Source organism: Pseudophryne corroboree, unplaced genomic scaffold (assembly GCF_028390025.1).
Source record: "Pseudophryne corroboree isolate aPseCor3 unplaced genomic scaffold, aPseCor3.hap2 scaffold_580, whole genome shotgun sequence".
NCBI lineage: Eukaryota > Metazoa > Chordata > Amphibia > Anura > Myobatrachidae > Pseudophryne > Pseudophryne corroboree.
In genome coordinates, this window is record NW_026970179.1 from 169,926 (window position 1) to 194,993 (window position 25,068).

General features: G+C 46.1%; 14 non-coding genes and 2 pseudogenes across 14 annotated transcripts; 10 read left to right on the forward strand and 6 right to left on the reverse strand.

Moving 5' to 3' along the window:
* Positions 1-1,326: 1,326 nt before the first annotated feature.
* LOC135034313 (U1 spliceosomal RNA) lies at positions 1,327-1,490 on the reverse strand. The gene has a single exon (XR_010229561.1). It is a non-coding gene; the product is annotated as a U1 spliceosomal RNA (small nuclear RNA).
* A 698-nt stretch (positions 1,491-2,188) lies between these two features.
* Positions 2,189-2,324, reverse strand: LOC135034235 (U1 spliceosomal RNA; annotated as a pseudogene).
* Positions 2,325-2,439: 115 nt separating this feature from the next.
* LOC135034318 (U1 spliceosomal RNA) lies at positions 2,440-2,603 on the reverse strand. Its single transcript, XR_010229566.1, has one exon. It is a non-coding gene; the product is annotated as a U1 spliceosomal RNA (small nuclear RNA).
* Positions 2,604-9,351: 6,748 nt separating this feature from the next.
* Positions 9,352-9,467, reverse strand: LOC135034287 (U5 spliceosomal RNA). Its single transcript, XR_010229536.1, has one exon. It is a non-coding gene; the product is annotated as a U5 spliceosomal RNA (small nuclear RNA).
* Positions 9,468-9,737: 270 nt separating this feature from the next.
* On the reverse strand, positions 9,738-9,853 carry LOC135034277 (U5 spliceosomal RNA). Its single transcript, XR_010229526.1, has one exon. It is a non-coding gene; the product is annotated as a U5 spliceosomal RNA (small nuclear RNA).
* Positions 9,854-9,997: 144 nt separating this feature from the next.
* On the forward strand, positions 9,998-10,125 carry LOC135034266 (U1 spliceosomal RNA; annotated as a pseudogene).
* Positions 10,126-10,718: 593 nt separating this feature from the next.
* Positions 10,719-10,882, forward strand: LOC135034166 (U1 spliceosomal RNA). The gene has a single exon (XR_010229437.1). It is a non-coding gene; the product is annotated as a U1 spliceosomal RNA (small nuclear RNA).
* A 152-nt stretch (positions 10,883-11,034) lies between these two features.
* On the forward strand, positions 11,035-11,197 carry LOC135034201 (U1 spliceosomal RNA). The gene has a single exon (XR_010229466.1). It is a non-coding gene; the product is annotated as a U1 spliceosomal RNA (small nuclear RNA).
* Positions 11,198-11,871: 674 nt separating this feature from the next.
* On the forward strand, positions 11,872-12,035 carry LOC135034307 (U1 spliceosomal RNA). Its single transcript, XR_010229555.1, has one exon. It is a non-coding gene; the product is annotated as a U1 spliceosomal RNA (small nuclear RNA).
* Positions 12,036-12,187: 152 nt separating this feature from the next.
* On the forward strand, positions 12,188-12,350 carry LOC135034212 (U1 spliceosomal RNA). Its single transcript, XR_010229474.1, has one exon. It is a non-coding gene; the product is annotated as a U1 spliceosomal RNA (small nuclear RNA).
* A 675-nt stretch (positions 12,351-13,025) lies between these two features.
* Positions 13,026-13,189, forward strand: LOC135034168 (U1 spliceosomal RNA). The gene has a single exon (XR_010229439.1). It is a non-coding gene; the product is annotated as a U1 spliceosomal RNA (small nuclear RNA).
* Positions 13,190-13,341: 152 nt separating this feature from the next.
* Positions 13,342-13,504, forward strand: LOC135034219 (U1 spliceosomal RNA). Its single transcript, XR_010229480.1, has one exon. It is a non-coding gene; the product is annotated as a U1 spliceosomal RNA (small nuclear RNA).
* Positions 13,505-23,053: 9,549 nt separating this feature from the next.
* LOC135034175 (U1 spliceosomal RNA) lies at positions 23,054-23,217 on the reverse strand. The gene has a single exon (XR_010229445.1). It is a non-coding gene; the product is annotated as a U1 spliceosomal RNA (small nuclear RNA).
* Positions 23,218-23,361: 144 nt separating this feature from the next.
* On the forward strand, positions 23,362-23,477 carry LOC135034270 (U5 spliceosomal RNA). Its single transcript, XR_010229520.1, has one exon. It is a non-coding gene; the product is annotated as a U5 spliceosomal RNA (small nuclear RNA).
* Positions 23,478-23,747: 270 nt separating this feature from the next.
* On the forward strand, positions 23,748-23,863 carry LOC135034294 (U5 spliceosomal RNA). Its single transcript, XR_010229542.1, has one exon. It is a non-coding gene; the product is annotated as a U5 spliceosomal RNA (small nuclear RNA).
* Positions 23,864-24,149: 286 nt separating this feature from the next.
* On the forward strand, positions 24,150-24,265 carry LOC135034273 (U5 spliceosomal RNA). Its single transcript, XR_010229523.1, has one exon. It is a non-coding gene; the product is annotated as a U5 spliceosomal RNA (small nuclear RNA).
* The last annotated feature ends 803 nt before the right edge of the window (positions 24,266-25,068 follow it).

Consider the following 25,068-nt stretch of genomic DNA (forward strand, 5'->3'; position numbering starts at 1 on the left):
AAGGAATTAAGAAAATCTTTATTTAAGGGTAAAGATGTTTCTCACAAAATCGTTGCCCCAATGCATCATTGAAATTCAAGCTGGAAAGATGATTTTAATATATCACTTGTACATTTTGTATTGCTCTTCTGGTGACAATGTAGTTTGTTTTTGTCAATTACCATTTTAATAATAGGGTAAAGAAAATTAAGTGGATTTTTGAAAGAAAACAATACTGTCAATATACTATTAAAACAAATTAAAATGGTAAAAGTTATTGTACTTTAAGTAAAAATAAAAGCTAAAATATCAATCCCAGTTTTGGATTACTTTAATGAACAAAAAAAAATGCATATAGCAAAGGATAGTTTCAATCTGCCTACCTCTGGGTTATGGACCCAGCATGCTTCCATTACAGTACTCTGCTGCACATGTAAGTGCAAGAGATCCTGAAGCACTCACTCATCATGCGAAAGTACCAATGTGTTTCTTCATTGGTTGCTGGAAGAAACATCTTACAAAAACTCTCCAGATTATTGACTTTTTAAAGTTTTTCTAGGAAACGTTCTAGATGAATGCTTATTAGTCTTTGTCAGTATGTACTTTTTGCAAAGTGTCTCTGTGGCGCAATCGGTTAGTGTGTTCAGCTATTAATCAAAAGGTTGGTGGTTCAATCCCACCCAGGGACGTAATTGACCTTGTGATCAGATTTTGGTGATATTTAAGTAGACAAGTCAAAATTGCAAACCCCCCTCTTATGGTGTAGGGTACCTGGCCTTCTCTGATGTAATCAGAGTTAGATTTGATTAAGTGATTTTATAAAAAAACAGCTAGGAAGCACAATTTAGCAGTGGGTTGCAGAGAAAAAGAAAAATGCTGGCAGAAAAATCCATTTGAGTGATTAAACAGCTCTTCATTTTCTGGCTTTATTTTTATGATAACAAATTTGTTCTCTGAAAAGTGTCCACAAAGCCAAGTATCTGATTAACATCTTTGTAGGGATGGTTTTTCACCTATTACTAAATTAAACTTGCTTCATTGGAAAGGCAGCAAGATGCATCCTCATTTCAATATCTACGGAAATAATACAGGTTGACACCATGAAACATTAACGCCACTGCATCTTTGCTGTTTTCTGGAAGTCTGTTTAATGTGAAAACATTATGCAGATGAGGGTTACCTGGCAGGTAAGTAGGAGTTAGGCTAGAGCTGGAGAGGGTCGCTGTTCGGGCACCCCCCTGTCAAGTGAAAGAGATCCAACTGAGGCAGCACAAGGGAACTCTCGAAAGAAGAACAAGGCTAGAGGAAGATCTGAGACAAAGAAATCTGACTTTTTCCAGAGCTGACCAGAGGAAAGCACAAACACAGTCCCCCACTACCACAAATAATGCAGTCGAGTTTCCCACATTTGGGGAAATCACAGGGGTCAGCATACCCAGAATGCAATGAATGAACCTCACCCTGGGAGAACAATCTTCATGACCATGGTATCACCTATGCAAAATAAGTATGATTTGGGATAGGGCTGGGGAGGGCCGCTGCTCAGGCACATCTCTGTCAAGTAAAGGAGATTCAACTGAGGCAGCACAAGGGAACTCTCATCTGGGGACAACAACTGCAGGGAGACCACATCTTTTCAGATGAACATGGGAGGGCGGAAGGCTGCCTAATACTGAAGCACCCCCAAACAACAAACCAAATGCAACAACTAGTGCAAGCATTCCTGGGGGAAGGCCTGCAGCAGATGGATTTGCATATGGTGATGTCATCCAAGCAGTGGGTCAAAGTTGGCTTCAACCCTCGTCTGCATATGAAAAGAGAAAAGGGGCGTGCAGGGCATGGCGGCCTTTTGCAGCGCTTGGATGACCCCTAGTTCGCATTACACACCTCCACCCTCCTTCGGTGTGGGGCTCATGTTGGCTATGCCCCAGCCCCTGAAGCATTCAAGCTGATTTCTTGCAGCAGCTGGGCACTGTAACTGCTCCAGAGCTACTCTGTAAGGCAAGTAAAAGGGTGTGGGCCCTGCAGCACTACCTGTAGTTCGCATTGTGCGTTGGAAGGCACGAAGTAAGCAGACGGGAGAAGTCAGGATAGTGCGCAAGGGCATAGAAGGGAGCGGCTCAAGAAAAGAGAAGTGGAAACAGACAGCAAACTAGGCTGGAGAGAGACCTGAGACAAAGAGATCTGAATTATACGAGAGCCGACGAGGGGAAACACAAATTATGCAGTCAAGTTTCCCACATTTGGGGAAATCGCAGGAGCAGCACACCCAGAGTGCAATGGTTGAGCCTTGCCCTGGGAGAAGCACCTTCATGATCATAGTATCTCACCTGGCAGGTAAGTAGGAGTTGGGCTAGAGCTGGGGAGGGTCGCTGCTCGGGTTCCCCCCTGTGAAGTGAAAGAAGAACAAGGCTAGAGAAAGATCTGAGACAAAGAAATCTGACTTTTACCAGAGCTGACCAGAGGAAAGCACAAACACAGTCCCCCACTACCACAAATAATGCAGTCGAGTTTCCCACATTTGGGAAAATCACAGGGGTCAGCATACCCAGAATGCAATGAATGAACCTCACCCTGGGAGAACAATCTTCATTACCATGGTATCTCCTATGCAAAATAAGTATGATTTGGGATAGGGCTGGTGAGGGCCGCTGCTCAGGCACATCTCTGTCAAGTAAAGGAGATTCAACTGAGGCAGCACAAGGGAACTCTCATCTGGGGACAACAACTGCAGGGAGAACACATATTTTCAGATGAACATGGGAGGGCAGAAGGCTGCCTAATACTGAAGCACCCCCAAACAACAAACCAAATGCAACAACTAGTGCAAGCATTCCTGGGGGAAGACCTGCCGCAGATGGACTTGCATATGGTGATGTCATCCAAGCAGTGGGTCAAAGTTAGTTCAAACACCTTTGCAAAGTTCTATAAGTTTGATACCCTGGCTGAGGAGGACCTCCTGTTTGCTCAATCGGTGCTGCAGAGTCATCCGCACTCTCCTGCCCGTTTGGGAGCTTTGGTATAATCCCCATGGTCCTTACGGAGTCCCCAGCATCCTCTAGGACGTAAGAGAAAATAAGATTTTAAACCTACCGGTAAATCTTTTTCTCGTAGTCCGTAGAGGATGCTGGGTGCCCGTCCCAAGTGCGGTCTACTTCTGCCAGACTTGTATATAGTTATTGCTTACATAAGGGTTATATGTTAGTTTTCATCGGTCTTGGACTGATGCTATGTTGTTTTCATACTGTTAACTGGGTAGTATATCACAAGTTATACGGTGTGATTGGTGTGGCTGGTATGAATCTTGACCTTGGATTAACAAAAATCCTTTCCTCGTACTGTCCGTCTCCTCTGGGCACAGTTTCTCTAACTGAGGTATGGAGGAGGGGCATAGAGGGAGGAGCCAGTGCACACCCAGATCTAAAGTCTTTCTTAAAGTGCCCATGTCTGCTGCGGAGCCCGTCTATCCCCCATGGTCCTTACGGAGTCCCCATCATCCTCTACGGACTACGAGAAAAAAAAATTACCGGTAGGTTTAAAATGTTATTTTTTTCTCTGCAACCCACTGCTAAATTGTGCTTCCTAGCTGTTTTTTATAAAATCACTTAATTAAATCTAACTCTGATTACGTCAGAGAAGGCCAGGTACCCTACACCATAAGAGGGGGTTTGAAATTTTGACTTGTCTACTTAAAGATCACCAAAATCTGATGACAATGTCAATTACATCCCTGGGTGGGATTGAACCACCAACCTTTTGGTTAATAGCCCATGTAAGTGCAAGAAATCCTGAAGCACTCACTCATCATGGGAAAGTACCAATGTGTTTCTTACAAAAATTCTCCAGATTATTGACTTTTTAAAGTTTTTCTAGGAAACGTTCTAGATGAATGCTTATTAGCCTTTGTCAGTATTGACTTTTGCAAGGTGTCTCTGTGGCGCAATCGGTTAGCATGTTTGGCTATTAACCAAAAGGTTGGTGGTTCAATCCCACCCAGGGATGTAATTGACCTTGTAATCAGATTTTGGTGATCTTTAAGTAGACAAGTCAAAATTTCAAAAAAAACCCTTATGGTGTAGGGTACCTGGCCTTCTCTGATGTAATCAGAGTTAGATTTGATTAAGTGATTTTATAAAAAAAAACAGCTAGGAAGCACAATTTAGCAGTGGGTTGCAGAGAAAAAAAATTATGCTGGCAGAAAAGTCCAATTGAGTGATTAAACAGCTCTTCATTTTCTGATTTTATGTTTATGCTAACAAATTTGCTCTCTGAAAAGTGTCCACAAAGCCAAGTCTCTGATTAACACCTTTGTAGGAATGGTTTTTCACCTATTACTGAATTAAACTTGCTTCATTGGAAAGGCATCAAAGATGCATCCTCATTTCAATGTCTACTGAAATAATACAGGTTGACACCAGGAAACGTCACTGCATCCTTGCTGCTTCCTCATGGGGAAGTCTGTTTAATGTGAAAACAAGGTGATATCTAATCAGCACACAGGTAAGGAATTAAGAAAATCTTTCTTTATGGGTGAAGATGTTTCTCACAAATTGTTGTCCCAATGCATCATTGAAATTCAAGATGGAAGATGATTTTCATATATCACTTGTACATTTTGCATTGCTCTTCTGGTGACAATGTAGTTTGTTTTTGTCAATTACCATTTCAGTAATAGGGTAAAGAAAATTAAGTGGATTTTTTAAAGAAAACAATGCTGTCAATATACTATTAAAACAAATTAAAATGATAAAAGTTATTGTACTTTAAGTAAAAATAAAAGAGCCAAAATATCAATCCCAGTTTTTGATTACTTTAATTATAAAAAAAAAATGCACATAGCAGAGGATAGTTTCGATCAATCGACCGCTGGGTTATGGGCCCAGCATGCTTCCATTGCACTACTCTGCTGCTCATGGAAGTGTAAGAGATCCTGAAGACTAAATTGATTAAAGGCCTAAAAGTACTGGACTATAAGGAAAGACTTACTAGGCTGAATATTTATACACTAGAAAAGAGGTGCCTAAGAGGAGATATTATTAATATCTTCAAATATGTAAAGATACATAACAAAGAGTTATCAGAGGAATTATTTATTAAAAGAACACGTGGTCACTCGCTGCGACTGGAGGAAAGTTCAGAACGCAATGGAGGAAAGGTTTCTTCACTGTTAGGGCAATCAGGATGTGGAATTCCCTGCCAGGGAAGGTGGTAATGGCGGACTCTGTAATTGGATTTAAAAAAGGAATGGATACATTTCTGAATGAAAAAGCTATCCAAGGTTATAATACTTAAAATATCAACATGGTTAATCCGGGGGTAACATGAGTTATAGTAGCTAACTAGTCATAAAACATTATTCAGCAAGTATGTGGAATCATCACAACTTAAAACAGGTTGAACACGATGGGCAATTTGCCTCTATTCAACCTCAAAAACTATGTTACTATATTACTATGTTATTGTAGTATAGAGAACACCACAATGCAATGAGCAGTGATAGTGAGCACTGATGAGGATACTAGAACTGACACTGAGCAGCAAGATGCAGCACTGGACTATTAGTAATGTACTGTAGTATGCTGAGCACCACAATGCAGCACAAGACAATGAGCAGTGATACTGAGCACTGATGAGGATACTACTGAGAACTGACACTGAGCAGGAGAGACACACTACTAGTATTACTGAGCAGCAATAAGTAACCACTGATACTGAGCACTGATATTGAGATTTCCACTGAGAGAACATAGCCACGTCCTCTCCGCTCTCTCTTCAATGCACGAGTAAAAATGGCAGCAACGCGCAGCTCTTTATATGGAATCCGAATCTCGCGAGAATCCGACAGCGGGATGATGACATTTTCCCTTGTTCAGGTTTTCCGAGTCAGGCGGGAACAACCGAGCCTGCCTCGGACCAGTGTAAACCACGTGGAGTTCGTGGGGAATTCGGTTCTCGGAGGACCGAACCCGCTCCTCTCTACCTTATACCCATCAATTTTTTTATTTTCAATCTAAGCCCCTGCAGTTTTCTGTAAGCATCTGCTTCGCTATGATGATCAACAAGTCACAAGGGCAAACACTCAGGGTTTGAGGCGTAGATCTTAGGACCAGCTGCTACAAGCATGGCAGAGGTGTCACTATCACTGGTGACACCCAGAGAGGTGGCGAGGGAGATTGTAATGCAGTGCGCGCAGATAAGCAGCGCAATGGTAAAAAGGAGGCATGGTTTCATAGGTAGGGGCGTGGCCTGGTGGCCTGAATCTACATTTTGTTGCTCCGGGTGTCCCGGGGGTTGGGGGCTGCACCCGGGGACTAGTGTGTGAGCGGTGCTGGCTCCTGCACAGTGACAGGGCATGGCCACCCAGCATGACGCCTCCCTTCTTGACCATGCTGTAATTGCAGTCGCACTGCAGTTCAGCGTGATCATAAAAAATGGTGTAGGCTCCTGCTGGTGCAGACTGTATGTGCGCGCAGGAAGCCGCCACCATTTTTGTGATCACAGCGGCTGAATGTGATGTCATACAGCCGCTGTGACCACGCCCCCTGTGTCTCCTCCGTTGCAGACCCCATTTTGAAGCCTTGTCCCCGTACCGCTCCATCCCTGACTTGGAAATGGAGTGTTGCTGACCCACCTCTCCCCCCCTTCCCCGCCCCGATTGACAGGCAGAGGCGATCACATTCTCTGCGGGGTGCCGCAGAAAATGCAGGCACATGCGTATGCTCTTAGCAATTTTTGCAGTTGGATCGCTTATTGTGATTGCAATCCAACCTGAATCAGGCCCTATTACCTATCACAATGCGCTGCGGGCAGTACAAAATTGGGTTAATATAGGAGAAAAACCCCCAGACCTGTGCTCCTTAACTGTACCTGGTGGCTAGTGGAGCGGCTGCCCAGTAATCAGTGTCCACCGCAGTGCGCACACGGCCCACCCCCTACGGCCTCGCTCCCCTTCATCAGCGGCCTCGTGATCCGGAAGGGTGGTGTGTGTGTGACTGACCTTAGGATGAAACCGGAGCCTCCGCTGCAGTGACCCAGCAACCAGGGCACGGGAGTATACAGCGCCGCTGGGAGTGATGAAGCTGCAGTAAAGATGTCTATTAGACCTAGCCTGCTGCAGCCCTTGTAGATTCTCATAAAACAAGTTCTTCTTTTCTTGTCAAAATTAATAGCTAAGAATAGGCTGCCTGAGGCAGGCCCCTGTTAATTGGCCTGCTACTGAAGGCACCAACTACAAACTGAGCTCCCTGTTCATGGAAGCGGGGTTATAGAGGAGAATGCACTGAGCTTCTTGGGAACAGTCAAAAGCTTTGAGCCGGTTGGTGCCTCAGATCAAGATCCTACTCTACACCCCAATGTGAATCCTTGTGGAGTCCAGTGTACCCCACATAAGAAATTAATGTGTCACACCCATTGGCAGCAACCTTAGAATAGCTGCTGACGGGCACAATTGAGAAAGGAAGGGGGGGGGGACATTTGAATCCAGCACATAGATGCAATTCAAATATGTAATTTGTACCTTCCTATTTTAAAATATAATGGATGAACCTCACCCTGTGAGAACAATCTTCATGATCAAGAGATCTCATATGCAAAATAAGTATGAGTTGGGATAGGGCTGGGGAGGGTGGCTGCTCGGGCAGCCCCTCCCCCGTCAAGTTAAGGAGATTCAACTGAGGAAGCACAAGGGAACTCTCGTCTGGGGACAACAACTGCAGGGAGACCACATCTTTTCAGATGAACATGGGAGGGCGGAAGGCTGCCTAATACTGAAGCACCATATGCAACAACTAGTACAAGCATTCCTGGGGGAAGGTCTGCAGCAGACGGATTTGCATACGGTGATGTTATCCAAGCAGTGGGCCAAAGTTGACTGGAACCCTCATCTGCATATGAAAAGAGAAAAGGGGCATGCAGGGCATGGCGGCCTTTTGCAGTGCTTGGATGACCCCTAGTTCACATTAAACACCCCCACCCTCCTTTGGTGTGGGGCTCATGTTGGCCATGCCCCATCCCCTGAAGCATTCAAGCTGATTTCTTGCAGCAGCTGGGCACTGTAACAGCTCCAGAGCTGTTCTGTAAGGCAAGTAAAAGGGTGTGGGCCCTGCAGCACCACCTGTAGTTCGCATTGTGCGTTGGAAGGCACAAAGTAAGCAGACGGGAGGAGAAGTCAGGATAGTGCGCAAGGGCATTCTTTTCTCTTAGTCCGTAGAGGATGCTGGGGTCACATTAAGAACCATGGGGTATAGACGGGATCCGCAAGAGACATGGGCACTTTAAGACTTTCAAAGGGTGTGAACTGGCTCCTCCCTCTATGCCCCTCCTCCAGACTCCAGTTATAGGAACTGTGCCCAGGGAGACGGACATTTCGAGGAAAGGATTTATTGTTAAACTAAGGTGAGCATCTTACCAGCTCACACCTTAAGCATGCCGCAGAACGTGGCATTCAACAGAACACAAGCCAACGGCATGAACAATTGCAGCAAAAAGCTGACCAGAACCATAACACAACATGTGTATAACCACAAGTAATAACTGCAGACACAGTATGGACTGGGACGGGTGCCCAGCATCCTCTACGGACTAAGAGAAAAGGATTTACCGGTAGGTATTAAAATCCTATTTTCTCATACGACCTAGAGGATGCTGGGGTCACATTAAGAACCATGGGGTTATACCAAAGCTCTTGAACGGGTGGGAGAGTGCGTACGACTCTGCAGCACCGAATGACCCAACTTAAGGTTATCATCAGCCAAGGTATCAAACTTGTAAAACTTAGCAAAAGTGTTTACTAAATAGCTGCTCGGCAAAGTTGCAATGCCGAGACTCCCCGACCAGCTGCCAAGGATGAACCCACCTTTCTAGTAGAATGGGTCTTCACCTACTTCAGTAACGGCAATCCTGCCGTGGAACGAGCATGCTGAATCTTACCACAGATCCAGCGCATAATGGTCTGCATGGAAGCAGGACACCAAATCCTGTTGGGAGCATACAGGACAAACAGAGCCTCTGTTTTCCTAATCTGAACCGTTCTGGTGACATACATTTTCAAAGTTCTGACCACAGCCAGAGACTTTGACTCAACGAAGGTGTCAGTGGCCAAAGGCACCATGTGGAAAGATGAACCACCTTCGGCAGAAATTGTTGACGTGTCCTTAATTCTGCTCTATCTTCACGAAAGATCAAATAAAGGCTCTTGTGATACTGCATGGTTTGTACTGTTTTCCATGTGCTCCCAGATCTTTCAAGCAAGTAGCATGGTCAAGAAAGTTCTGTTTTAAAAGAAACAAACATTTACTGTCATTGTTATGCAAATAAACTTACATTAAAGCTAACAAGAAAGCACACTCGTTCTGTCTTTAAACTGATAAAAGAAACCCCAATAATATGGGGCATGCAAAAATTGAGATAAAACTCAGTTTTGCTCCTCTCCACAGAAATCTTTAATAAAAGGCGAAAGATTTGTTCGTTCTGAAGAGAAACCAGAGCATGACCAAGATTCCACCTGTCGCCTAAATGCTGTGCCAGCAGTCCTCATTCAGATCAAAGTGAGCGCCCAACTTGAAAGACAGCAGATTTCTCACCAGGCTTCTCCTTGCTATAAGCATGGTTTGTACTGTATTCCATGTGCTCCCAGATCTTTCAAGCAAGTAGCATGGTCAAGAAAGTTCTGTTTGAAAAGAAACAAACATTTACTGTCATTTCTATGCAAATGAGCTTACATTAAAGCACACTCATTCTATCTTTAAACCGATAAAAGAAACCCCAAAAAGATGGGGCATGCAAAAATTGAGATAAAACTCGGTTTTGCTCCTCTCCACGGAAATCTTTAGTAAAAGGCGAAAGATTTGTTCGTTCTGAAGAGAAACCAGAGCATGACCAAGATTTTTATCTGAAAATATGTGTTCTCCCTGCAGTTGTTGTCCCCAGATGAGAGTTCCCTTGTGCTGCCTCAGTTGAATCTCCTTTACTTGACAGAGATGTGCCTGAGCAGCGGCCCTCCCCTGCCCTATCCCAAATCATACTTATTTTGCATAGGAGATACCATGGTCATGAAGATTGTTCTCCCAGGGTGAGGTTCATTCATTGCATTCTGGGTATGCTGACCCCTGTGATTTTCCCAAATGTGGGAAACTCGCTTTTATACCCTTGTGCACTATCCTGACTTCTCCTCCTGTCTGCTTACTTTGTGCCTTCCAATGCACAATGCAAACTACAGGTAGTGCTGCAGGGCCCACACCCTTTTACTTGCCTTACAGAGCAGCTCAGGAGCTGTTACAGTGCCAAGCTGCTGCAAGAAATCAGCTTGAATGCTTCAGGGGATGGGGCATGGCCAACATGAGCCCCACACTGAAGGAGGGTGGGGGTGTTTAATGCGAACTAAGGGTCATCCAAGCGCCGCAAAAGGCCGCCATGCCCTGCATACCCCTTTTCTCTTTTCATATGCAGATGAGGGTTCCAGCCAACTTTGGCCCACTGCTTGGATGACATCACCGTATGCAAATCCGTCTTCTGCAGAACTTCCCCCAGGAATGCTTGTACTAGTTGTTGCATTTGGATTGTTGTTTGGGGGTGCTTCAGTATTAGGCAGCCTTCTGCCCTCCCATGTTCATCTGAAAATATGTGTTCTCCCTGCAGTTGTTGTCCCCAGATGAGAGTTCCCTTGTGCTGCCTCAGTTGAATCTCCTTTACTTGACAGAGATGTGCATGAGCAGCGGCCCTCCCCAGCCCTATCCCAAATCATACTTATTTTGCATAGGAGATGCCATGGTCATGAAGATTGTTCTCCCAGGGTGAGGTTCATTCATTGCATTTTGGGGATGCTGACCCCTGTGATTTACCCAAATGTGGGAAACTCGACTTCATTATTTGTGGTAGTGGGGGACTGTGTTTGTGCTTTCCTCTGGTCAGCTCTGGTAAAACTCAGATTTCTTTGTCTCAGATTTTCCTCTAGCCTTGTTCTTCTTTTGAGAGTTCCCTTGTGCTGCCTCAGTTGGATCTCCTTCACTTTACAGGGAAGTACCCGAGCAGCGACCCTCCCCAGCTCTCGCCCAACTCCTACTTACCTGCCAGGTGAGATACTATGATCATGAAGGTGCTTCTCCCAGGGCAAGGCTCACCCATTGCACTCTGGGTGTGCTGCTCCTGCGATTTCCCCAAATGTGGGAAACTTGACTGCATAATTTGTGTTTCCCCTGGTCGGCTCTCGTATAATTCAGATCTCTTTGTCTCAGGTCTCTCTCCAGCCTAGTTTGCTGTCTGTTTCCACTTCTCTTTTCTTGAGCCGCTCCCTTCTATGCCCTTGCGCACTATCCTGACTTCTCCTCCTTTCTGCTTACTTTGTGCCTTCCAACGCACAATGCGAACTATAGGTAGTGCTGCAGGGCCCACACCCTTTTACTTGCCTTACAGAGCAGCTCTGGAGCTGTTACAGTGCCCAGCTGCTGCAAGAAATCAGCTTGAATGCTTCAGGGGCTGGGGCATAGCCAACATGAGCCCCACACCGAAGGAGGGTGGAGGTGTTTAATGCAAACTAGGGGTTATCCAAGCGCCGCAAAAGGCCGCCATGCCCTGCATACCCCTTTTCTCTTTTCATATGCAGATGAGGGTTCCAGCCAACTTTGGCCCACTGCTTGGATGACATCACCGTATGCAAATCCGTCTTCGGCAGAACTTCCCCCAGGAATGCTTGTACTAGTTGTTGCATTTGGTTTGTTGTTTGGGGGTGCTTCAGTATTAGGCAGCCTTCTGCCCTCCCATGTTCATCTGAAAATATGTGTTCTCCCTGCAGTTGTTGTCCCCAGATGAGAGTTCCCTTGTGCTGCCTCAGTTGAATCTCCTTTACTTGACAGAGATGTGCATGAGCAGCGGCTCTCCCCAGCCCTATCCCAAATCATACTTATTTTGCATAGGAGTTACCATGGTCATGAAGATTGTTCTCCCAGGGTGAGGTTCATTCATTGCATTTTGGGTATGCTGACCCCTGTGATTTACCCAAATGTGGGAAACTCGACTGCATTATTTGTGGTAGTGGGGGACTGTGTTTGTGCTTTCCTCTGGTCAGCTCTGGTAAAAGTCAGATTTCTTTGTCTCAGATCTTCCTCTAGCCTTGTTCTTCTTTCGAGAGTTTCTTTGTGCTGCCTCAGTTGGATCTCCTTCACTTGACAGGGGGGTGCCCGAGCAGCGACCCTCCCCAGCTCTAGCCCAACTCCTACTTACCTGCCAGGTGAGATACTATGATCAGGAAGGTGCTTCTCCCAGGGCAAGGCTCACCCATTGCACTCTGGGTGTGCTGCTCCTACGATTTCCCCAAATGTGGGACACTTGACTGCATAATTTGTGTTTCCTCTGGTCGGCTCTTGTATAATTCAGATCTCTTTGTCTCAGGTCTTTCTCCAGCCTAGTTTGCTGTCTGTTTCCACTTCTTTTATCTTGAGCCCCTCCCTTCTATACCCTTGTGCACTATCCTGACTTCTCCTCCCGTCTGCTTACTTTGTGCCTTCCAATGCACAATGCAAACTACAGGTAGTGCTGCAGGGCCCACACAATCTTTTACTTGCCTTACAGAGCAGCTCTGGAGCTGTTACAGTGCCCAGCTGCTGCAAGAAATCAGCTTGAATGCTTCAGGGGATGGGGCATGGCCAACATGAGCCCCACACCAAAGGTGGGTGGGGGTGTTTAATGCGAACTAGGGGTCATCCAAGCACCGCAAAAGGCCGCCATGCCCTGCACGCCCTTTTTCTCTTTTCATATGCAGATGAGGGTTGAAGCCAACTTTGACCCACTGCTTGGATGACATCACCATATGCAAATCCATCTGCTGCAGGCCTTCCCCCAGGAATGCTTGCACTAGTTGTTGCATTTGGTTTGTTGTTTGGGGGTGCTTCGGTATTAGGCAGCCTTCTGCCCTCCCATGTTCATCTGAAAATATGTGTTCTCCCTGCAGTTGTTGTCCCCAGATGAGAGTTCCCTTGTGCTGCCTCAGTTGAATCTCCTTTACTTGACAGAGATGTGCCTGAGCAGCGGCCCTCCCAGCCCTATCCCAAATCATACTTATTTTGCATAGGAGACACCATGGTCATGAAGATTGTTCACCCAGGGTGAGGTTCATTCATTGCATTCTGGGTATGCTGACCCCTGTGATTTCCCCAAATGTGGGAAACTCGCCTGCATTTTTTGTGGTAGTGGGGGACTGTGTTTGTGTTTTCCTCTGGTCAGCTCTGGTAAAAGTCAGATTTCTTTGTCTCATATATTCCTCTAGCCTTGTTCTTCTTTCGAGAGTTCCCTTGTGCTGCCTCAGTTGGATCTCCTTCACTTGACAGGGGGGTGCCCAAGCAGTGACCCTCCCCAGCTCTAGCCCAACTCCTACTTACCTGCCAGGTGAGATACTATGATCATGAAGGTGCTTCTCCCAGGGCAAGGCTCACCCATTGCACTCTGGGTGTGCTGCTCCTGCGATTTCCCCAAATGTGGGAAACTTGATTGCATAATTTGTGTTTCCCCTGGTCGGCTCTCGTATAATTCAGATCTCTTTGTCTCAGGTCTCTCTCCAGCCTAGTTTGCTGTCTGTTTCCACTTCTCTTTTCTGGAGCCACTCACTTCTATGCCCTTGCGCACTATCCTGACTTCTCCCGTCTGCTTACTTTGTGCCTTCCAACGCACAATGCGAACTACAGGTAGTGCTGCAGGGCCCACACCCTTTTAGTTGCCTTACAGAGCAGCTCTGGAGCTGTTACAGTGCCCAGCTGCTGCAAGAAATCAGCTTGAATGCTTCAGGGGCTGGGGCATAGCCAACATGAGCCCCACACCAAAGGAGGGTGGGGGTGTTTAATGCGAACTAGGGGTCATCCAAGCACCGCAAAAGGCCGCCATGCCCTGCATGCCCCTTTTCTCTTTTCATATGCAGATGAGGGTTCCAGCCAACTTTGGCCCACTGCATGGATGACATCACCGTATGCAAATCCGTCTGCTGCAGACCTTCCCCCAGGAATGCTTGTACTAGTTGTTGCATATGGTTTGATATTTGATGGTGCTTCAGTATTAGGCAGCCTTCCGCCCTCCCATGTTCATCTGAAAAGATGTGGTCTCCCTGCAGTTGTTGTCCCCAGACGAGAGTTCCCTTGTGCTTCCTCAGTTGAATCTTCTTAACTTGATGGGGGAGGGGCTGCCTGAGCAGCCACCCTCCCCAGCCCTATCCCAACTCATACTTATTTTGCATATGAGATCTCTTGATCATGAAGATTGTTCTCACAGGGTGAAGTTCATCCATTATATTTTAAAATAGGAAGGTACAAATTACATATTTGAATTGCATCTATGTGCTGGATTCAAATGTCCCCCCCCCCCCCTTCCTTTCTCAATTGTGCCCATCAGCAGCTATTCTAAGGTTGCTGCCAATGGGTGTGACACATTAATTTCTTCTGTGGGGTACACAGGACTCCACAAGGATTCACATTGGGGTGTAGAGTAGGATCTTGATCTGAGGCACCAACCGGCTCAAAGCTTTTGACTGTTCCCAAGATGCTCAGCGCATCCTCCTCTATAACCCCGCTTCCATGAACAGGGAGCTCAGTTTGTAGTTGGTGCCTTCAGTAGCAGGCCACTTTATAGGGGCCTGCCTCAGGCAGCCTATTCTTAGCTATTCATTTTGACAAGAAAAGAAGAACTTGTTTTATGAGAATCTACAAGGGCTGCAGCAGGCTAGGTCTAATAGACATGTTTACTACAGCTTCATCACTCCCAGCGGCGCTGTATACTCCCGTGCCCTGGTTGCTGGGTCACTGCAGCGGAGGCTCCGGTTTCTTCCTAAGGTCAGTCACACACACACCGCCCTTCCGGATCACGAGGCCGCTGATGAAGGGGAGCGTGGCCGTAGGGGGTGGACCGTGTGCGCACTGGCGTGGACACTGATTACTGGGCAACTGCTCCACTAGCCACCAGGTACAGTTAAGGAGCACAGGTCTGGGGGTTTTTCCCCTATATTAACCCAATTTTGTACTGCCCGCAGCGCATTGTGATAGGTAATAGGGCCTGATTCAGGTTGGATTGCAATCACAATAAGTGATCCAACTGCAAAAATTGCTAAGAGCATACGCATGTGCCTGCATTTTCTGCGGCACCCCGCAGAGAATGCGATCGCCTCTGCCTGTCAATCGGGGCAGGGGGGGAGAGGGGGGTCAGCAACACTCCATTTCCAAGTCAGGGATGGAGCGGTGCGGGGGCAAGGCTTCAAAATGGGATCTGCAATGGAGGAGACACAGGGGGCGTGGTCACAGCGGCTGTATGACATCACATTCAGCCGCTGTGATCACAAAAATGGTGGCGGCTTCCTGCGCGCACATACAGTCTGCACCAGCAGGAGGCTACACCATTTTTTATGATCACGCTGAACTGCAGTGCGACTGCAATTACAGCATGGTCAAGAAGGGAGGCGTCATGCTGGGTGGCCATAAGAGATGAGTGGGTTCGGTTCCTCGGAATCCGAACCCGCCCGAACTTCACCCTTTTTTGCACGGGTCCGAGCAGACTCGGATCCTCCCGCCTTGCTCGGTTAACCCAAGCGCGCCCGAACGTCATCATCCCGCTGTCGGATTCTCACGAGACTTGGATTCTATATAAGGAGCCGCGCGTCGCCGCCATTTTCACACGTGCATTGAGATTGATAGGGAGAGGACGTGGCTGGCGTCCTCTCCGTTTAGATTAGAAGATAGAGACGAGTGACATTTGATTTACTACTAATTTGGGGAGCAGTTGAACTTGTCAGGAGTACTCAGTAGTGCAGAGTTTTGCTGATAGTGACCACCAGTTTTATTATTTATAATCCGTTCTCTGCCTGAAAAAAAAACGATACACATACCATATCTGTGCTCAGCCTCAGTGTGCTGCATGATATATCATCTATGCATATCTGACTGTGCTGAGTGCTCACTGCTCACACAGCTTAATTGTGGGGGAGACTGGGGAGCAGTTATAGCAGGAGTACAGTGCACACTTTTGCTGCCAGTGTGACCACCAGTATATTGTCTGCCTGAAAAAGTTAAACACTCCTGTGGTGTTTTTTTTTTATTCTATAAACGCATTCTGCTGACAGTGTCCAGCAGGTCCGTCATACATATATTATATAAATATTTACCTGCAGTAGTGTTATATTTTTTTTTTTCATCTTTATCATCTCTATATTAGCAGACGCAGTACGGTAGTCCACGGCTGTGGCTATCTCTGTGTCGTCAGTGCTCGTCCATAATTGTATACCTACCTACCTGTGGTGGTTTTTTTTTTTCTATCTTCTTCATACTAGTAGTTTAGGAGTCTACTGACAGTGTCCACCAGGTCTATCATTATATTATATACCTACAGTAGTAATATATTTATTATATTATCTATACTAGCAGACGCAGTACGGTAGTCCACGGCTGTGGCTATCTCTGTGTCGTCAGTGCTCGTCCATAATTGTATACCTACCTGTGGTGGGGTATTTTTTTCTATCTTCTTCATACTAGTAGTTTAGGAGTCTGCTGACAGTGTCCACCAGGTCCGTCATTATATTATATACCTACAGTAGTAATATATTTAGTATATTATCTATACTAGCAGACGCAGTACGGTAGTCCACGGCTGTACCTACCTCTGTGTCGTCACTCGTCCATAATTGTATACCTAACTGTGGTGGGTTTTTTTTTCTATCTTCTTCATACTAGTAGTTTAGCAGTCTGCTGACAGTGTCCACCAGGTCCGTCATTATATTATATATACCTACAGTAGTTATATATATTTTTTTATATATCATTAATTATCATCTCTATACTAGCAGACGCAGTACGGTAGGCCACGGCTGTGGCTATCTCTGTGTCGTCAGTGCTCGTCCATAATTGTATACCTACCTACCTGTGGTGGAAGTTTTTTTCTATCTTCTTCATACTAGTAGTTTAGCAGTCTGCTGACAGTGTCCACCAGGTCCGTCATTATATTATATATACCTACAGTAGTTATATATATATATTTTTTTATATCATTAATTATCATCTCTATACTAGCAGACGCAGTACGGTAGTCCACGGCTGTAGCTACCTCTGTGTCGTCAGTCACTCGTCATCCATAAGTATACTAGTATCCATCCATCTCCATTGTTTACCTGAAGTGCCTTTTAGTTGTGCCTATTAAAATATGGAGAACAAAAATGTTGAGGTTCCAAAAATAGGGAAAGATCAAGATCCACTTCCACCTCGTGCTGAAGCTGCTGCCACTAGTGATGGCCGAGACGATGAAATTCCATCAACGTCGTCTGCCAAGGCCGATGCCCAATGTCATAGTACAGAGCATGTAAAATCCAAAACACAAAAGATCAGTAAAAAAAGGACTCAAAAATCTAAATAAAAATCGTCGGAGGAGAAGCGTAAACTTGCCAATATGCCATTTACCACACGGAGTGGCAAGGAACGGCTGAGGCCCTGGCCTATGTTCATGGCTAGTGGTTTAGCTTCACATGAGGATGGAAGCACTCAGCCTCTCGCTAGAAAAATAAAAAGACTTAAGCTGGCAAAAGCACAGCAAAGAACTGTGCGTTCTTCAAAATCACAAATCCACAAGGAGAGTCCAATTGTGTCGGTTGCGATGCCTGACCTTCCCAACACTGGACGTGAAGAGCATGCACCTTCCACCATTTGCACGCCCCCTGCAAGTGCTGGAAGGAGCACCCGCAGTCCAGTTCCTGATAGTCAGATTGAAGATGTCAGTGTTGAAGTACACCAGGATGAGGAGGATATGGGTGTTGCTGGCGCTGGGGAGGAAATTGACAAGGAGGATTCTGATGGTGAGGTGGTTTGTTTAAGTCAGGCACCCGGCGAGACACCTGTTGTCCGTGGGAGGAATATGGCCATTGACATGCCTGGTGAAAATACCAAAAAAATCAGCTCTTCGGTGTGGAAGTATTTCAACAGAAATGCGGACAACAGGTGTCAAGCCGTGTGTTGCCTTTGTCAAGCTGTAATAAGTAGGGGTAAGGACGTTAACCACCTCGGAACATCCTCCCTTATACGTCACCTGCAGCGCATTCATCATAAGTCAGTGACAAGTTCAAAAACTTTGGGCGACAGCGGAAGCAGTCCACTGACCAGTAAATCCCTTCCTCTTGTAACCAAGCTCACGCAAACCACCCCACCAACTCCCTCAGTGTCAATTTCCTCCTTCCCCAGGAATGCCAATAGTCCTGCAGGCCATGTCATTGGCAATTCTGACGAGTTCTCTCCTGCCTGGGATTCCTCCGATGCATCCTTGAGTGTAACGCCTACTGCTGCTGGCGCTGCTGTTGTTGCTGCTGGGAGTCGATGGTCATCCCAGAGGGGAAGTCGTAAGACCACTTTTACTACTTCCACCAAGCAATTGACTGTCCAACAGTCCTTTGCGAGGAAGATGAGATATCACAGCAGTCATCCTGCTGCAAAGCGGATAACTGAGGCCTTGGCATCCTGGGCAGTGAGAAACGTGGTTCCGGTATCCATCTTTACTTCAGAGCCAACTATAGACTTGATTGAGGTACTGTGTCCCCGGTACCAAATACCATCTAGGTTCCATTTCTCTAGGCAGGCGATACCGAAAATGTACACAGACCTCAGAAAAAGACTCACCAGTGTCCTAAAAAATGCAGTTGTACCCAATGTCCACTTAACCACGGACATGTGGACAAGTGGAGCAGGGCAGACTCAGGACTATATGACTGTGACAGCCCACTGGGTAGATGTATTGACTCCCACCGCAAGAACAGCAGCGGCGGCACCAGTAGCAGCATCTCGCAAACGCCAACTCTTTCCTAGGCAGGCTACGCTTTGTATCACCGCTTTCAAGAATACGCACACAGCTGAAAACCTCTTACGGCAACTGAGGAAGATCATCACAGAATGGCTTACCCCAATTGGACTCTCCTGTGGATTTGTGGCATCGGACAACGCCAGCAATATTGTGCGTGCATTATATCTGGGCAAATTCCAGCACGTCCCATGTTTTGCACATACCTTGAATTTGGTGGTGCAGAATTATTTAAAAAACGACAGGGGCGTGCAAGAGATGCTGTCGGTGGCCACAAGAATTGCGGGACACTTTCGGCGTACAGGCACCACGTACAGAAGACTGGAGCAACACCAAAAACGCCTGAACCTGCCCTGCCATCATCTGAAGCAAGAAGTGGTAACGAGGTGGAATTCAACCCTCTATATGCTTCAGAGGATGGAGGAGCAGCAAAAGGCCATTCAAGCCTATACATCTGACCACGATATAGGAGGTGGAATGCACCTGTCTCAAGCGCAGTGGAGAATGATTTCAACGTTGTGCAAGGTTCTGCAACCTTTTGAACTTGCCACACGTGAAGTCAGTTCAGACACTGCCAGCCTGAGTCAGGTCATTCCCGTCATCAGGCTTTTGCAGAAGAAGCTGGAGACATTGAAGGAGGAGCTAAGACAGAGCGATTCCGCTAGGCATGTGGGACTTGTGGATGGAGCCCTTCATTCGCTTAACCAGGATTCACGGGTGGTCAATCTGTTGAAATCAGAGCACTACATTTTGGCCACCGTGCTCGATCCTAGATTTAAAACCTACGTTGTATCTCTCTTTCCGGCAGACACAAGTCTGCAGGGGTTCAAAGACCTGCTGGTGAGAAAATTATCAAGTCAAGCGGAACTTGATCGGTCAACAGCTCCTCCTTCACATTCTCCCGCAATTGGGGGTGCGAGGAAAAGGCTCAGAATTCCGAGCCCACCCGCTGGCGGTGATGCAGGGCAGTCTGGAGCGACTGCTGATGCTGACATCTGGTCCGGACTGAAGGACCTGCCAACGATTACGGACATGTCGTCTACTGTCACTGCATATGATTCTCTCACCATTGAAAGAATGGTGGAGGATTATATGAGTGACCGCATCCAAGTAGGCACGTCAGACAGTTCATACGTATACTGGCAGGAAAAAGAGGCAATTTGGAGGCCCTTGCACAAACTGGCTTTATTCTACCTAAGTTGCTCTCCCACAAGAGTGTACTCCGAAAGAGTGTTTAGTGCCGCCGCTCACCTTGTCAGCAATCGGCGTACGAGGTTACTTCCAGAAAATGTGGAGAAGATGATGTTCATTAAAATGAATTATAATCAATTGCTCCGTGGAGACATTGACCAGCAGCAATTGCCTCCACAAAGTACACAGGGAGCTGAGATGGTGGATTCCAGTGGGGACGAATTGATAATCTGTGAGGAGGGGGATGTACACGGTGATGAATCGGAGGATGATGATGAGGTGGACATCTTGCCTCTATAGAGCCAGTTTGTGCAAGGAGAGATTAATTGCTTCTTTTTTGGTGGGGGTCCAAACCAACCCGTCATTTCAGTCACAGTCGTGTGGCAGACCCTGTCACTGAAATGATGGGTTGGTTAAAGTGTGCATGTCCTGTTTATACAACATAAGGGTGGGTGGGAGGGCCCAAGGCAATTCCACCTTGCACCTCTTTTTTCTTTTCTTTTTCTTTGCGTCATGTGCTGTTTGGGGAGTGTTTTTTGGAAGGGCCATCCTGCGTGACACTGCAGTGCCACTCCTAGATGGGCCAGGTGTTTGTGTCGGCCACTTGGGTCGCTGAGCTTAGTCACACAGCTACCTCATTGCGCCTCTTTTTTTCTTTGCGTCATGTGCTGTTTGGGGAGTGTTTTTTGGAAGGGCCATCCTGCGTGACACTGCAGTGACACTCCTAGATGGGCCAGGTGTTTGTGTCGTCCACTTGGGTCGCTGAGCTTAGTCACACAGCTACCTCATTGCGCCTCTTTTTTTCTTTGCGTCATGTGCTGTTTGGGGAGTGTTTTTTGGAAGGGCCATCCTGCGTGACACTGCAGTGCCACTCCTAGATGGGCCAGGTGTTTGTGTCGGCCACTTGGGTCGCTGAGCTTAGTCACACAGCTACCTCATTGCGCCTCTTTTTTTCTTTGCGTCATGTGCTGTTTGGGGAGTGTTTTTGGAAGGGCCATCCTGCGTGACACTGCAGTGCCACTCCTAGATGGGCCAGGTGTTTGTGTCGGCCACTTGGGTCGCTGAGCTTAGTCACACAGCTACCTCATTGCGCCTCTTTTTTTCTTTGCGTCATGTGCTGTTTGGGGAGTGTTTTTTGGAAGGGCCATCCTGCGTGACACTGCAGTGCCACTCCTAGATGGGCCAGGTGTTTGTGTCGGCCACTTGGGTCGCTGAGCTTAGTCACACAGCTACCTCATTGCGCCTCTTTTTTTCTTTGCGTCATGTGCTGTTTGGGGAGTGTTTTTTGGAAGGGCCATCATGCGTGACACTGCAGTGCCACTCCTAGATGGGCCAGGTGTTTGTGTCGGCCACTTGGGTCACTGAGCTTAGTCATCCAGCGACCTCGGTGCAAATTTTAGGACTAAAAATAATATTGTGAGGTGTGAGGTGTTAAGAATAGACTGAAAATGAGTGGAAATTATGGTTATTGAGGTTAATAATACTTTGGGATCAACATGACTCCCAAATTCTATGATTTAAGCTGTTTTTTAGGGTTTTTTGAAAAAAACACCCGAATCCAAAACACACCCGAATCCGACAAAAAAAATTCGGTGAGGTTTAGCCAAAACGCGTTCGAACCCAAAACACGGCCGCGGAACCGAACCCAAAACCAAAACACAAAACCCGAAAAATTTCCGGTGCACATCTCTAGTGGCCATGCCATGTCACTGTGCAGGAGCCAGCACCGCTCACACACTAGTCCCCGGTGCAGCCCCCAACCCCCGGGACACCCGGAGCAACAAAATGTAGATTCAGGCCACCAGGCCACGCCCCTACCTATGGAACCATGCCTCCTTTTTACCATTGCGCTGCTTATCTGCGCGCACTGCATTACAATCTCCCTCGCCACCTCTCTGGGTGTCACCAGTGATAGTGACACCTCTGCCATGCTTGTAGCAGCTGGTCCTAAGATCTACGCCTCAAGCCCTGAGTGTTTGCCCTTGTGACTTGTTGATCATCATAGCGAAGCAGATGCTTACAGAAAACTGCAGGGGCTTAGATTGAAAATAAAAAAAAATTGATGGGTATAAGGTAGAGAGGAGCGGGTTCGGTTCTCCGAGAACCGAATTCCCCACGAACTCCACGTGGTTTACACTGGTCCGAGGCAGGCTCGGTTGTTCCCGCCTGACTCGGAAAACCTGAACAAGGGAAAATTTCATCATCCCGCTGTCGGATTCTCGCGAGATTCGGATTCCATATAAAGAGCTGCGCGTTGCCGCCATTTTTACTCGTGCATTGAAGAGAGAGCGGAGAGGACGTGGCTATGTTCTCTCAGTGGAAATCTCAATATCAGTGCTCAGTATCAGTGGTTACTTATTGCTGCTCAGTAATACTAGTAGTGTGTCTCTCCTGCTCAGTGTCAGTTCTCAGTAGTATCCTCATCAGTGCTCAGTATCACTGCTCATTGTCTTGTGCTGCATTGTTGTGCTCAGCATACTACAGTACATTACTAATAGTCCAGTGCTGCATCTTGCTGCTCAGTGTCAGTTCTAGTATCCTCATCAGTGCTCACTATCACTGCTCATTGCATTGTGGTGTTCTGTATACTACAGTAACATAGTAATATAGTAACATATAGTAACATAGTTTTTGAGGTTGAATAGAGGCAAATTGCCCATCGTGTTCAACCTGTTTTAAGTTGTGATGATTCTACATACTTGCTGAATAATGTTTTATGACTAGTTAGCTACTACAACTCATGTTACCCCCGGATTAACCATGTTGATATTTTAAGTATTATAACCTTGGATAGCTTTTTCATTCAGAAATGTATCCATTCCTTTTTTAAATCCAATTACAGAGTCCGCCATTACCACCTTCCCTGGCGGGGAATTCCACATCCTGATTGCCCTAACAGTGAAGATCATAGTATCTCACCTGGCAGGTAAGTAGGAGTTGGGCCAGAGCTGTGGAGGATTGCTGCTCGGGCACCCCCTGTCAAGTGAAGGAGATCCAACTGAGGCAGCACAAGGGAACTCTCGAAAGAAGAACAAGGCTAGAGGAAGATCTGAGACAAAGAAATCTGACTTTTACCAGAGCTGACCAGAGGAAAGCACAAACACAGTCCTCCACTACCACAAATAATGCAGTCGAGTTTCCCACATTTGGGGAAATCACAGGGGTCAGCATACCCAGAATGCAATGAATGAACCTCACCCTGGGAGAACAATCTTCATGACCATGGTATCTCCTATGCAAAATAAGTATGATTTGGGATAGGGCTGGGGAGGGCCGCTGCTCAGGCACATCTCTGTCAAGTAAAGGAGATTCAACTGAGGCAGCACAAGGGAACTCTCATCTGGGGACAACAACTGCAGGGAGAACACATATTTTCAGATGAAAATCTTGGTCATGCTCTGGTTTCTCTTCAGAACGAACAAATCTTTCGCCTTTTACTAAAGATTTCCGTGGAGAGGAGCAAAACTGAGTTTTACCTCAATTTTTGCATGCCCCATCTTTTTGGGGTTTCTTTTATCGGTTTAAAGATAGAATGAGTGTGCTTTAATGAAAGCTCATTTGCATAGAAATTACAGTAAATGTTTGTTTCTTTTCAAACAGAACTTTCTTGACCATGCTACTTGCTTAAAAGATCTGGGAGCACATGGAATACAGTACAAACCATGCTTATAGCAAGGAGAAGCCAGGTGAGAAATCTGCTTTCTTTCAAATTGGGCGCTCACTTTGATCTGAATGAGGACTGCTGGCATGGCACTCAGGCGACAGGTGGAATCTTGGTCATGCTCTGGTTTCACTTCAGAATGAACAAATCTTTTGCCTTTTATTAAAGATTTCCGTGGAGAAGAGCAAAACTGAGTTTTATCTCAATTTTTGCATGCCCCATATTATTGGGGTTTCTTTTATCAGTTTAAAGACAGAACGAGTGTGCTTTCTTGTTGGCTTTAATGTAAGTTTATTTGTATAACAATGACAGTAAATGTCTGTTTCTTTTCAAGCAGAACTTTCTTGACCATACTAATTGCTTGAAAGATCTGGGAGCACATGGAAAAGAGTACAAACCATGCTTATAGCAAGGGGAAGCCTGGTGAGAAATCTGCTTTCTTTCTTTCATATTGGGTGCTCACTTTGAGCTGAATGAGGACTGCTGGCATGGCACTCAGGCGACAGGTGGAATCTTGGTCATGCTCTGGTTTCTCTTCAGAACGAACAAATCTTTCGCCTTTTACTAAAGATTTCCGTGGAGAGGAGCAAAACTGAGTTTTATCTCAATTTTTGCATGCCCCATATTATTGGGGTTTCTTTTATCAGTTTAAAGACAGAACGAGTGTGCTTTCTTGTTAGCTTTAATGTAAGTTGCCATAGATGCAGTGAAACACGCGTGTAGGGCACGGCGTGTCCGCGTGTATTTGACTCATGTGAAATGTTATAAAACAAAAATATATGATTATGATGTTAGCTGTTAGTCTCCACTAATAGGGAATAGAAGCTGAGCTATAAGAAAGGAATACACTAGATATGATGTCACTTAGCAATTACAATGTCTAAAGTGCATACAGATAGCTACTAATAACTCTTGATAAGAAAGTATATCAGTGTGGGTATATTTATATGATGGGATATTGGGACTAGTGAATATATATCACTCCTGCTGTCCAGATTGGCAATAACCAGACAATTATGATAAGAGTAGAGATGTCACATGGGCTGCTACAGATATTAATTTAATGCTGTATGTGTCATTTGTTACAAATGGGTACATTTTCTATGAGTCAGCCTAGCAGCTGCATGTTCTAACAGAACACTATCCTCACACAGAATCTGCTAACCTTGAGATAACTAAATGACAGTGTGTAACAGTCTCTTTACTATAAGACTGTTACAAAGTAATATATATATTTGAAGTCAGTCTAGCAGCTGTGTGTTCCAGCAGTTTATAAGACAAAGAAAATCTCCTATTGTGGAATCTAGACACATGGGACTGCTGGCCTGTGTCATACTATTTCTATGTAATACCAGTAACATGTATATAACTGTTACATAATTGTTACAAATGGATAAATCTTTGAGTCAGCCTAGCAGCTGCATGTCCTAACAGGACAC